The sequence below is a fragment of the Coregonus clupeaformis genome, chromosome 25 (assembly GCF_020615455.1).
Source record: "Coregonus clupeaformis isolate EN_2021a chromosome 25, ASM2061545v1, whole genome shotgun sequence".
In the NCBI taxonomy this organism is placed as follows: domain Eukaryota; kingdom Metazoa; phylum Chordata; class Actinopteri; order Salmoniformes; family Salmonidae; genus Coregonus; species Coregonus clupeaformis.
In genome coordinates, this window is record NC_059216.1 from 7,714,035 (window position 1) to 7,724,510 (window position 10,476).

Sequence of the window (10,476 nt, forward strand, 5' to 3'; positions counted from 1 at the left end):
TGATTGGCTGAAGTAAAAGCTTGAGGTATCATGTTCACAAATTTTAGGAACACATTTTTTATTCAAGAGGCGTGCTAACTGTATCCCTTGTACATTGTCCTCCTGAATTCAGTTTTGAATGATTTTTTTTATATTAATAGCACCAAAGTGCAGACAACTTGTGAATGAAACTAGTGCAGTTCGTTTTTCTGATTGGTTAAACAGTACGGGAAGTACTTGCCTCTGTTACATATGTATAAATATACAACATGGCTGGATTATAGAATGGCCACCGCTGCGATTAGGACATATTCAAGGGGAGTTTAGTCCTGATTAAAAACATCCCAAAAATACAGTTGAAGTTGTTTTAGGGTTAGACGAGTCCCTCGTTACGTTGTTTTAAAGATGCATAGTCTCACTAAAGCATCGCTGTCTTTAAATGGAATTGGGCGGCGGTGTGTTGCTGTGAACCGTTTTTCAGGAGCAAGAATCATTTGCAGGGGACTCGCGTGTGCAGCAGAACACGGGGAACATGAAAATGAGCTTTATGATGTCATTATATCTGGAGGAGGAATGGTTGGGACCGCTATGGCTTGCTCTTTAGGTGAGTCGAGGTGACCTCCTGAAACTGCCAAGAGAGACAGGCCAATATGCCCCTATAGTTGCCCCCTCTAAATGTATTTCTACAGCCACAAAATCATAAACCCCGCCTATTTCTACAATTTATCTTCATACATTAAAATGTTAAACCTAACCTTAACCACACTGCTAACCTTAATGCCGAACCCTAACCTTAAATTAAGCAAATTTTTGTAGCCAATTTTTACTTTGTCGCTGTGTAATCAGATTTTGTGGTCGTGTAATCTGATTTTGTGGCTGTGTAATCTGATTTTGTGGCTGTGTAATCTGATTTTGTGGCTGTGTAATCTGATTTTGTGGCTGTGTAATCTGATTTTGTGTCTATAGAAGCTAGTGGAAACCCCTCTAAAGGAGGAGCCATCATTCTGCTGCTGAATGCAATTGTGGCTTTGCTGCTGATTTACAGCATACAGTATTTGTCTTAGTTCTATGTTGCTTAAGTAAGGTATAATTAAAAGAAACATGTAGAGGAACTTTAATTTCTTGTCCTCCTTAAAACCACAAGTGATGCCAAAATGCAGGCTATAACAATGCTGCACCACCACAAAATTGAAATCAGTTATAAATAGGCTATTTCACTGCTCGGAACATCATATCATTAGATAGTCTGTCTGTTTATCATTTTGGATGCAGCATCAATCAATTTCATAGATCTTCATTATTCTTGACAGGCATGGATCCAAACTTGGAGGGGAAGAAGATTCTGCTGCTTGAGGCAGGCAACAAAAAAGTGAGGGACAAGGTCCCAGATGCCTATAGTACCAGAGTCAGCTCCATCAGCCCGGGCTCTGCCACCCTCCTCAGTGGTACACAACCATATTACCAAACACTATTATCATGTTCCCTGAGAAAGTAATCTCTCTAATGGCATTAGCATCTCTGTTTTCCATTGGCATCTAATAGCATCAGATAAATTGAGGAAACCTCTCTGCCAGCAGATACATACGGCTACAAAAGTATGAGGTTCATAAAGAACAGTAGGAGTGAAGAGTTGTTTATAGTCAGTTTGGTAGTTAATATTATTGTCAGGGTTGGTTTATCCAGTTAAAATGGACAGTATATCTTATCCAATGACAACAGAGCTCTTGTTTAGGTGGCCAGCTTCCTGTCTGATTAAGCCTATTTGTGGTGTGGCTTAGTATAAAAGGTTGTCAGGAAGTAGGTTAGGGATCAGTCCCATTCTGTCTAGTCGCACATGCTTAGCAGGGATCATATCTGGCCTCTAGTCTACATCAGTCATTGATGGCATCCTCTAAACTGTTATTCATGTCTCCTTGGGTTTTACTTGACACACTGATGCATGTCAATAAGGAAGTGAAGGTAGTGATTCGGATACCCATCGCTATGTCATGGCCAGTTAAATTGACTTCGATGTAAATTGACTTCACCCACTTCACTTCATATCTCATTTGATCAAATTCCTCTAACAAGTCATTATGGGGCTTGTATTACATTTACATTTACATCATTTAGCAGACGCTCTTATCCAGAGCGACTTACAAATTGGTGCATTCAACTTATGATAACTTCTTCAAACAAACATAACATTCCTACATTTTATAGATGAGCATCTTGTATTATATTAAAATAGTGAGCATGGGATCACATTATGAACATGAGATGTAAGCCCTATCAGAAGATGCAGGTCAGTTCTTGGAAACTCCCCTCTACCACAAGCCCTAAAGGTATTTTTCCATTTTAAAACCCTTTTATGTAAATCGTTAGAGTTTTACCACTATATACTTACTTTCATTCTCCATACATCAGTAACTTGTTTGGCTATACAATTTCAGGAAAATGTAATCTCCGCTGCCATTTAACCTCCACTCAATCATGTACTTTGCTGAACGTGCTGTACAATGCCATTTTCCTCAGGCATGTAGTTGCAAACCCAATAGCGGTTTAAAACACGCATTTCGTTCATTCCTCTGTCTAATTTATACATCCTCAGAGGCCATGCAAATGCCAGGGTGCCGCAAACCCCAAAAGACAGGAGGTAAATAAAAAACTTTTAATACCAAAACTCACTGGCTTGGTGAAAGGTTTGGTTTTTCTTCTGGCCACAGTGGCAGAGTGTTTATTTATTAGGATCACATTTAATAGGAATAATAAATCTATTTGGCATCTTTAACTAGGCACTCATTGTCAGTGTCTACTAATTATAAAGATTCATGTGACAAACAGGAGGCAGAAGATGAAAGATGACGGGATGTGTGGATGTCAGCAGCAAAGTGACCCTGTTTTACAGCTGTGGGTGCACGCTGAGTCCCTTCTGTAAGATGTGGTCAGTTTGTATCAAAGACCAAACCATAGGGTTTCACTCATGGCCAAGGATGTCATCATAAAATACCATATGGTGATTATAGTGATATACCTTTCCCATAATACCTAAACTGCTCTGCTCCTTTTTCTGCTTGTTTGTTTGCTGATGCATATTACAAGGATAGAGGAGCAGTGCGTTGAGGTTAACCTAAAAAAAGATCTTCACTATCCCAAAAAGTTAACTACTGCCTTAAAAAGGAAAAATAACCTGAAATAGGGTTTTGAGCAAGGAAAGGTTTCCCTATGAGTCATTAGTAAACCATTTCCAATGGTCTCTCCCTTGTCTGAGTGTTAGGAAGGAAAGATAAACAGGTTTTAAAGATCCCGTTTGGGGATTTCTCCTAGCAAAGAGGACAATAAGTACATAGCAACAAATTCCTTATCAACAGAAGTATTATTTTTCACCAACTTAAAAACTACTTGCAATTTGCGGTTTGGTTTCATTAAATCTTTCGAGCAGCCAACCACTTGTCACAAGTTGCAAACCCACCACCATTAGTGGTTTTCTGTAGAGTAAAACCCACTACTTTATGTTGGAAAAAAGTAGCTGTATGTTACTTCTGAAAGATAAGGTCTGTCACCTTGGTAGCAAGCCATCAGAGTCCTACATAAGTATAATCACTTTGCTGCGTTGCATGAACCGTTTCAAACATGACATGTGCCACAATATTGTTTTGTTCTGACTCAACTTTTTTGGGATACATGAACAAATATTTACTTGCTCAGTAAGGTTAACAAATGTGTTACTGTAGCCTACTTATTTGTTGGGCCAAAAATATTGCCATAAATCAACATCACTAATGACCTTTCATCGTGCTTCAGTAAACTTCCATAGAACCAAGTCAACCAGCGAACCAGAAGGATGTTGGTGACCTTCCTAGAACTTAGTTTGGTACTTGAAGTAGTGGCTGCCAAGTTCTGGCTGCAGATGAACAACTTTGATGTGTTCAGTTCAATGAGGCTGTGCTTCTTTGGCCAGCTAAATATAGGGAAAGGGGGTGCATTTAAAGATAGAGTTGTAGACCACAGGGATAATTGGTCTCTCATTTAGGTTTGGGATGCCTGCTCAGATGGCCTGATTACATTCGATAAGGAGAACCTGCAGGACGAGATGGCATACATTGTGGAGAACGACATCATAGTGGCAGCCCTGACGAAACAGCTGGAGAATCTCTCTGGTAAGAAAAGCAGCTTCACGTACAGTCCAGTTGCATTGATGATTTTCTCATGAAACCCTCCCTATGCACCAGTAGTGATGCGACTCTCTCCCCATAAGACCTCTTGATTCCATTGATATCCTGTTAATGGGCACTGGGTCTGGCAGCTAATGTAATGTCACCACATTTGTTCCATCCTGTCCCTGTTTTTTGTTTATTTGTACATTCTCCAGTCTGTTTTTAAAGACCAGTGCAGCTCTTGGACGCATCCAGGTTTTTCCTGCTATTTCAATCAAGTGCCATATTTCCTGTGTGCCAGTTAAAGCACTCCATAGACCCGGTGCCATGGGAAGACACGTGCATTGGTCCAGTGACCTATTTAACATTGACATGTGCTTCCACACCATGAGGATGCTAAAGTGCTGGCGGTGTATTCTGCTATATTGTTGCTGAAATTAGACAGGCCTTTTTGAGGTTCATAAATGAAACTTTAGCACTGCCGTGTGTCCGACTGTAAACAACATATTTATAAATGTTGCACTAAACAGATTTTCCTTAAGTGCATCACATTGGTCCTCTACTTAATTTTTTATTCCTTTGTCCATGATGTTTCTCTGCTTCTGAGGAAGTACATGAAAAACATGCACTGAGCCAGCTGGTTTTGTAGTAACTCTGCTCTCCAATCACTGCAAGCCAATATTTGTCACTTGTGTTCAGGACTAGTAGTCAATCTGCGGATGGGAACCTCTCCAAGTGGGCAAAGCCAAGCGTAATTCCGGATCCTTTCATGTTCGGGATGACCGGCTACTGATATTCCAAGAAAGTGGGAGTTTTTAGTGCAACCCCAGCATGCTGGCAGCAAGTGGAAAGTGTGGCATGGTCTGCTTGTAGATAAACACTATTAGTCAATGCTATGCGGCAAGCCAAGACCATTTAGAAGATTGTCAATGTGAGCTTCGGCAACTGGTCCCTGCCAGAGAGGGAAACCAGTGGTGTTTTACGAGGTGGTTTGTAGAACCTCCACCGCCTTAGTCACTTACAGCCAAACCGTACTCTCTTTTTTTCCTTTTTGGAGGAAACAAGTAGAAAAGCCTTAATTAGTGTGACCAATTGTGACCAATTCTGGTCCCTTTCTTGTTTAGTGAAAATAGGGTTACGCATTTAATAATAATAATAATAATAATACGCCATTTAGCAGACGCTTTTATCCAAAGCGACTTACAGTCATGCGTGCTACATTTTTGTGTATGGGTGGTCCCGGGGATCGAACACACTACCTTGGCGTTACAAGCGCCGTGCTCTACCAGCTGAGCTACAGAGGACCACATTTGACTGAAAACAATTCTCTGTGGCGAACCCAGGCTCTGCTTTTGACCAGCTTTTTCTCTGTGTTTTGTCCCTCAGATCAGGTGAGGGTCCAGTACAAAACCAAGGTGGTGACGTACACCTGGCCCAAGTCCCACCAGGTAGCTGAATCCATCCCCTGGGTTCAGGTCACCCTGGCCAATGGACAGACGCTTCAAACCAAACTACTGGTCAGTCCAACAGCTGAGTAGTAACTCTTTTATTTTCTGAATGTTGTGAATGTTATTGTTTTTTAGCCTTTGACCATGATGTTCTAGGCTGTAACCGCTGTGATTGGCTGTTTTTCAGATTGGAGCAGACGGGCCAAATTCGATGGTGAGGCAGGAGGCAGGGATACCCACGGTCAAGTGGAATTATGACCAATCAGCTGTTGTGGCTGTTCTGCATCTGTCTGAAGTGAGATGCAAATCTTACAACCTGTCCATTTTACCACCACACCCTTTATTACCATATAATAACACCTAGAGGTGATACTCATTATTTTCATGTTTTACAGTATATATCCTTCTTATACAGCCAACAGAGAACAATGTTGCATGGCAGAGGTTCCTTCCAACAGGACCAATAGCAATGTTACAGGTAAGTTTGTATGTTCAAAGTGCAAATGAGCTTGTTGCTGTTCCTTCGTTTTATCTGACATCCCCCTTCTCTCCTTTTGCTGTAGTTGTCGGACACAGAGAGCTCTCTGGTGTGGTCGACCAGCCACCGCCATGCCGAGGAGCCACAGCAGCTGGATGAGGAGAGCTTTGTGGATGCCATCAACTCTGCCTTCGTGAGTCAGGCTTGACCCCACCAAATCAGCTAATGACAATGAGGAGCAAATGCCAAAATACAGCAGAGAAAGAAATGCATTTCTGAAACATCCATATGTGATATGAATAGTACATTTATGAATGGAAATGCTCTTGTTAAAATACCAACATAAGCACACTGTAAGTGCACCAATGAACCAGTTAGCCAATACCAATGGGTGCACTTGTAACTGTACTCTGTCTACTCTAAATCATACATGTAGACAATGCTAACGTTTTGCCGGCCTAAAGTCGCTTTCCCAAGCCGGCTATTTTTACTGGTCCTGCCAATGGGGTCACCACGGTTCAGTCATGCTTGCTTTCAGGCCTGGTTTGCTAATTAAACCTGTGGTCTGCCAGTATTGGTCATTACTGCATGGAATGTTTTTCAAACTAAGCTAATTCAACAGCACGGCCTGACCAGCCTCTTCTTTTAATTAGCAAGGCTCCTGTAATGCCGCCAAACCATTTTGTTAGAGAGGAAAGTATACTCGCTCTGCATTTCTGCTCTAGTTTGCATCTTTGTTAACTTCTTCTCTCTAATTGTCTACCACATCCCTCTCTATCTCTTCTGTACCGCCCCCTTCTCTGTCTGTCTATTCCTCTACCCTCTGTTTCTGCCTCTCTGTCTTTCTCTGTCTCTTCCTGTCTCCCTCTTGTCTCTTCCTGTCTCCCTCTTGTCTCTTCCTGTCTCCCTCTTGTCTCTTCCTGTCTCCCTCTTGTCTCTTCCTGTCTTTCTCTGTCTCTTCCTGTCTCCCTCTGTCTCTTCCTGTCTCCCTCTTGTCTCTTCCTGTCTCCCTCTGGCTCTTCCTGTCTCCCTCTGTGTCACACCCTGGCTCTGGGACTCTATATGTTGAGCCAGGGTGTGTTCATTCTATGTGTTCTGTTTCTTTGTTTGGGTGTTCTAGGTTGTCTGTTTCTATGTTTGCCTGTGTGACTCCCAATCAGAGGCAACGAGTGTCAGCTGTCGGCTGGTTGTCTCTGATTGGGAGCCATATTTAATCGGTATGTTTTCCCTTGGGTGTTGTGGGTTTTTGTTCCGTGTCAGTATTTTGTCACCGTGGACTTCACGAGTCGTGTTTTGTTTTGTATACTTTAACTAATTAAAGTCATGTTTGTTTCACACGCTGCGCCTTGGTCTACTCACTCATACGACGATCGTGACACTCTGGCTCTTCCTGTCTCCCTCTGGCTCTTCCTGTCTCCCTCTGTCTCTTCCTGTCTCCCTCTGTCTCTTCCTGTCTCCCTCTGTCTCTTCCTGTCTCCTTCTGTCTCTTCCTGTCTCCCTCTGTCTCCCTCTGTCTCTTCCTGTCTCCCTCTGTCTCTTCCTGTCTCCCTCTGTCTCTTCCTGTCTCCCTCTGTCTCTTCCTGTCTCCCTCTGTCTCTTCCTGTCTCCCCTTGTCTCTTCCTGTCTCCCTCTGTCTCTTCCTGTCTCCCTCTGTCTCTTCCTGGCTTCCTCTGTCTCCCTCTCTATCTGTGTTGTTTCTGTCTGCCAGTGGAGTAATGAGAACCACAGTGAGCTGGTGGAGACTGCTGGCTCTCTGTTCCGCACTGACCTGTCAGTTCTCATGCCGTCTGCAGGCTCGGCCCGCCAGCTACCCCCCCAGCGTGGCCCGGATCGGCCCAAAAAGCCGGGTCATGTTTCCCCTGGGCATGGGCCACGCATCAGAGTACATCAGGCACCGGGTGGCCCTCATCGGGTAAGTCACCACTCATCCCTGTGGGACACTGAGTTATTGAACTTCACATCAGTTTGCCTTGGAAAACCATGATTTATATTTGACTTGGCATCTTGTAAATAGAAGGATTATATGCCCTGATTCTGTAAACGTATAAAAGGGTAATATAAAAATCATTATCGACTGCATCTTAAAAAATGGTTGGTTAATTCCTCCACTCAATTATTGGTATTCATGTCTATTTCAAGGGAATGTTTGCTTTAGTCCTACCCTGTAGATGTAGTGACTAGGTGTACATGGTGGGGGTCTTTATTTATCTTTGCAGGGATGCAGCACACTGCGTCCACCCTCTAGCTGGCCAAGGAGCCAACCTGGGCTTTGGGTATGTGGCCTGCCTCACTCAGGTCCTGAGCCAGGCGGCCTTTAACAGGAAGGATCTGGGTTAGTGACTACACTAAACGGACACAAAACACAGCAGCCATAGCCAGTGGTTTCTCATAAGCTCTTTTCCATAACCCAGGCTAGGACGCTTGCTGTTGATCTTGATTATAAAAAGAACAGGCTTTCCTCCAAAGTTTATTTGATGTTTTTTCTGCCCATTCTGCCAAGGACTGTATGTACATTGCGTTTTCATAGAAATGGAAATGCTGTTATGTGAATCTTTTACATTTTATTTTGTTTTGAAGTCAGAATAGCTCTAATGTATTGACTTAATGCAACAAAAATAAAATGTTTACAGGTCCAGAATATTAAACTCTTTCCTCCATGATGTGTAACCGCTGGTGTTTTGCTCTACTCTGTGTTGTGTTGTACAGGGGCCATGCAGCACCTGTTGGAATATGAGACGGAGCGCCAGCGACACAACCTGCCCATGATGGCCGCCATCGACCTGATGAAACGACTCTACTCAACTAACGCTGCCCCTGTGGTTCTCTTACGCACCTTCGGCTCTCTTTTTAATCCCACCTGTCCCACGTCATGCCACTTACCAAAGTGAACCCCCAACTCTTTGATTACACAACACTTGTTCAAGTAGAATCCATCTCTTCTTGAACCACCAAGGTTGGGGCATCTGTCAGCATTAATCCCCACCTTGGCTTTTCCCATGATCCCACCCCACCCTCTTCTGATTACATGGCTTTTTAATTCAGCACTGCCTATAATTTCCATGGTCGAGAACCTACTACTACGGCAGCTAAGTTTAGCCCCAAATTTAGCGTTACCGAAAGTGTGTGGGTGGGGTGCAGGGCTGGCCCCGGGGCTGCGTTACGGCGGTGTTGACTTGTGTTTTCACACCCCTTTTATTACAGACCACTCATGTGAAATGGCTTTATTCCATACTAAGTGATTCAGACCAAAGCAATCGTAACTGGTTGTAAAGGGATTTCCCCCCCTGGAGACCCAAAGTTATTGCTTGACATTTTTCCATATTAAATGTTCAGAGTTTCCCAGTTTACAGATATCGCATACAGAGGTTTGTGGTGCCACTTTTTATGCAGACGGGAAAGATGCTAGTCATCGGTTTTATTAAGACTTGCTAGTGCTATATGCGGATGGCAGAGGAGGCTGGTGGTAGGAGCTATAGGAGGACGGGCTAATTGTAATGGCCGGAATGAAATAAATAGAACGGTATCAAACATATAGAAACCACATGTTTAACTCGGTTCCATTTATTCCATTCCATTCCTCCTATAGCTCCTCCCACCAGCCTCCACTGGCGGATGGATATTTTTGTGGATAAGTATGGATGGATGGATGAAAATGGATGTTTAGATTTGTGAATTGATCTGTTGATCTTGTTTTTTCTTTGTCTCTCCAGGAGAAGATCATGACGTTTGCAAGCAAGTGACACGTACACTGGTCCTGCAGTGGCAGTTTGATGGGACTCCAAAGATGATATGCCATTGTGACTTTGTGAATGGAATGTAAAAGTGTAAATTAATGAAGTTATATTTTATGATCTGTTATTACATGAACATTGCTATACCTGCGTGTCTTTCTTTCTCTGTGTGAAGATGATTTTGGGAACTTCCAAGCATCATTCTGTATCACAGTTTCACAATCTATTGGAATATTTTCATGACAGAAAATTTGTTTCAGAAAACAAATACAGTGCCTTCATAAAGTATTAATATCCCTTGACTTATTCCACATTTTGTTGCTAATATTTTTTTCCCTCACCCATCTACACACAATACCCCATAATGACAAAGTGAAAATATGTTACATTTTGTTTTGTAAATGTATTGAGAATGAAATATATAAATATCTAATTTACTTAAGTATTCACACCCCTGAGTCAATACTTTATAGAAGCACCTTTGTTGGCGATTACAGTACCAAGTTTGGACACACCTACTCATTCAATGTTTTTTTATTTTTTAAACTATTTTCTACATTGTAGAATAATAGTGAAGACATCAAAACTATGAATTAACACATATGGAATCATGTAGTAACCAAAAAAGTGTTAAACAAATTAAAATATATTTTAGATTCTTCAAAGTAGCCACCCTTTGCCTTGACAGCTTTGCACACTCTTGG

The 10,476-nt window shown here is 42.3% G+C and overlaps 1 pseudogene; it reads left to right on the plus strand.

Annotated features, from left to right (window-relative positions):
- Positions 1–79: 79 nt before the first annotated feature.
- On the plus strand, positions 80–10,074 carry LOC121539297 (annotated as a pseudogene).
- Positions 10,075–10,476: the final 402 nt, after the last annotated feature.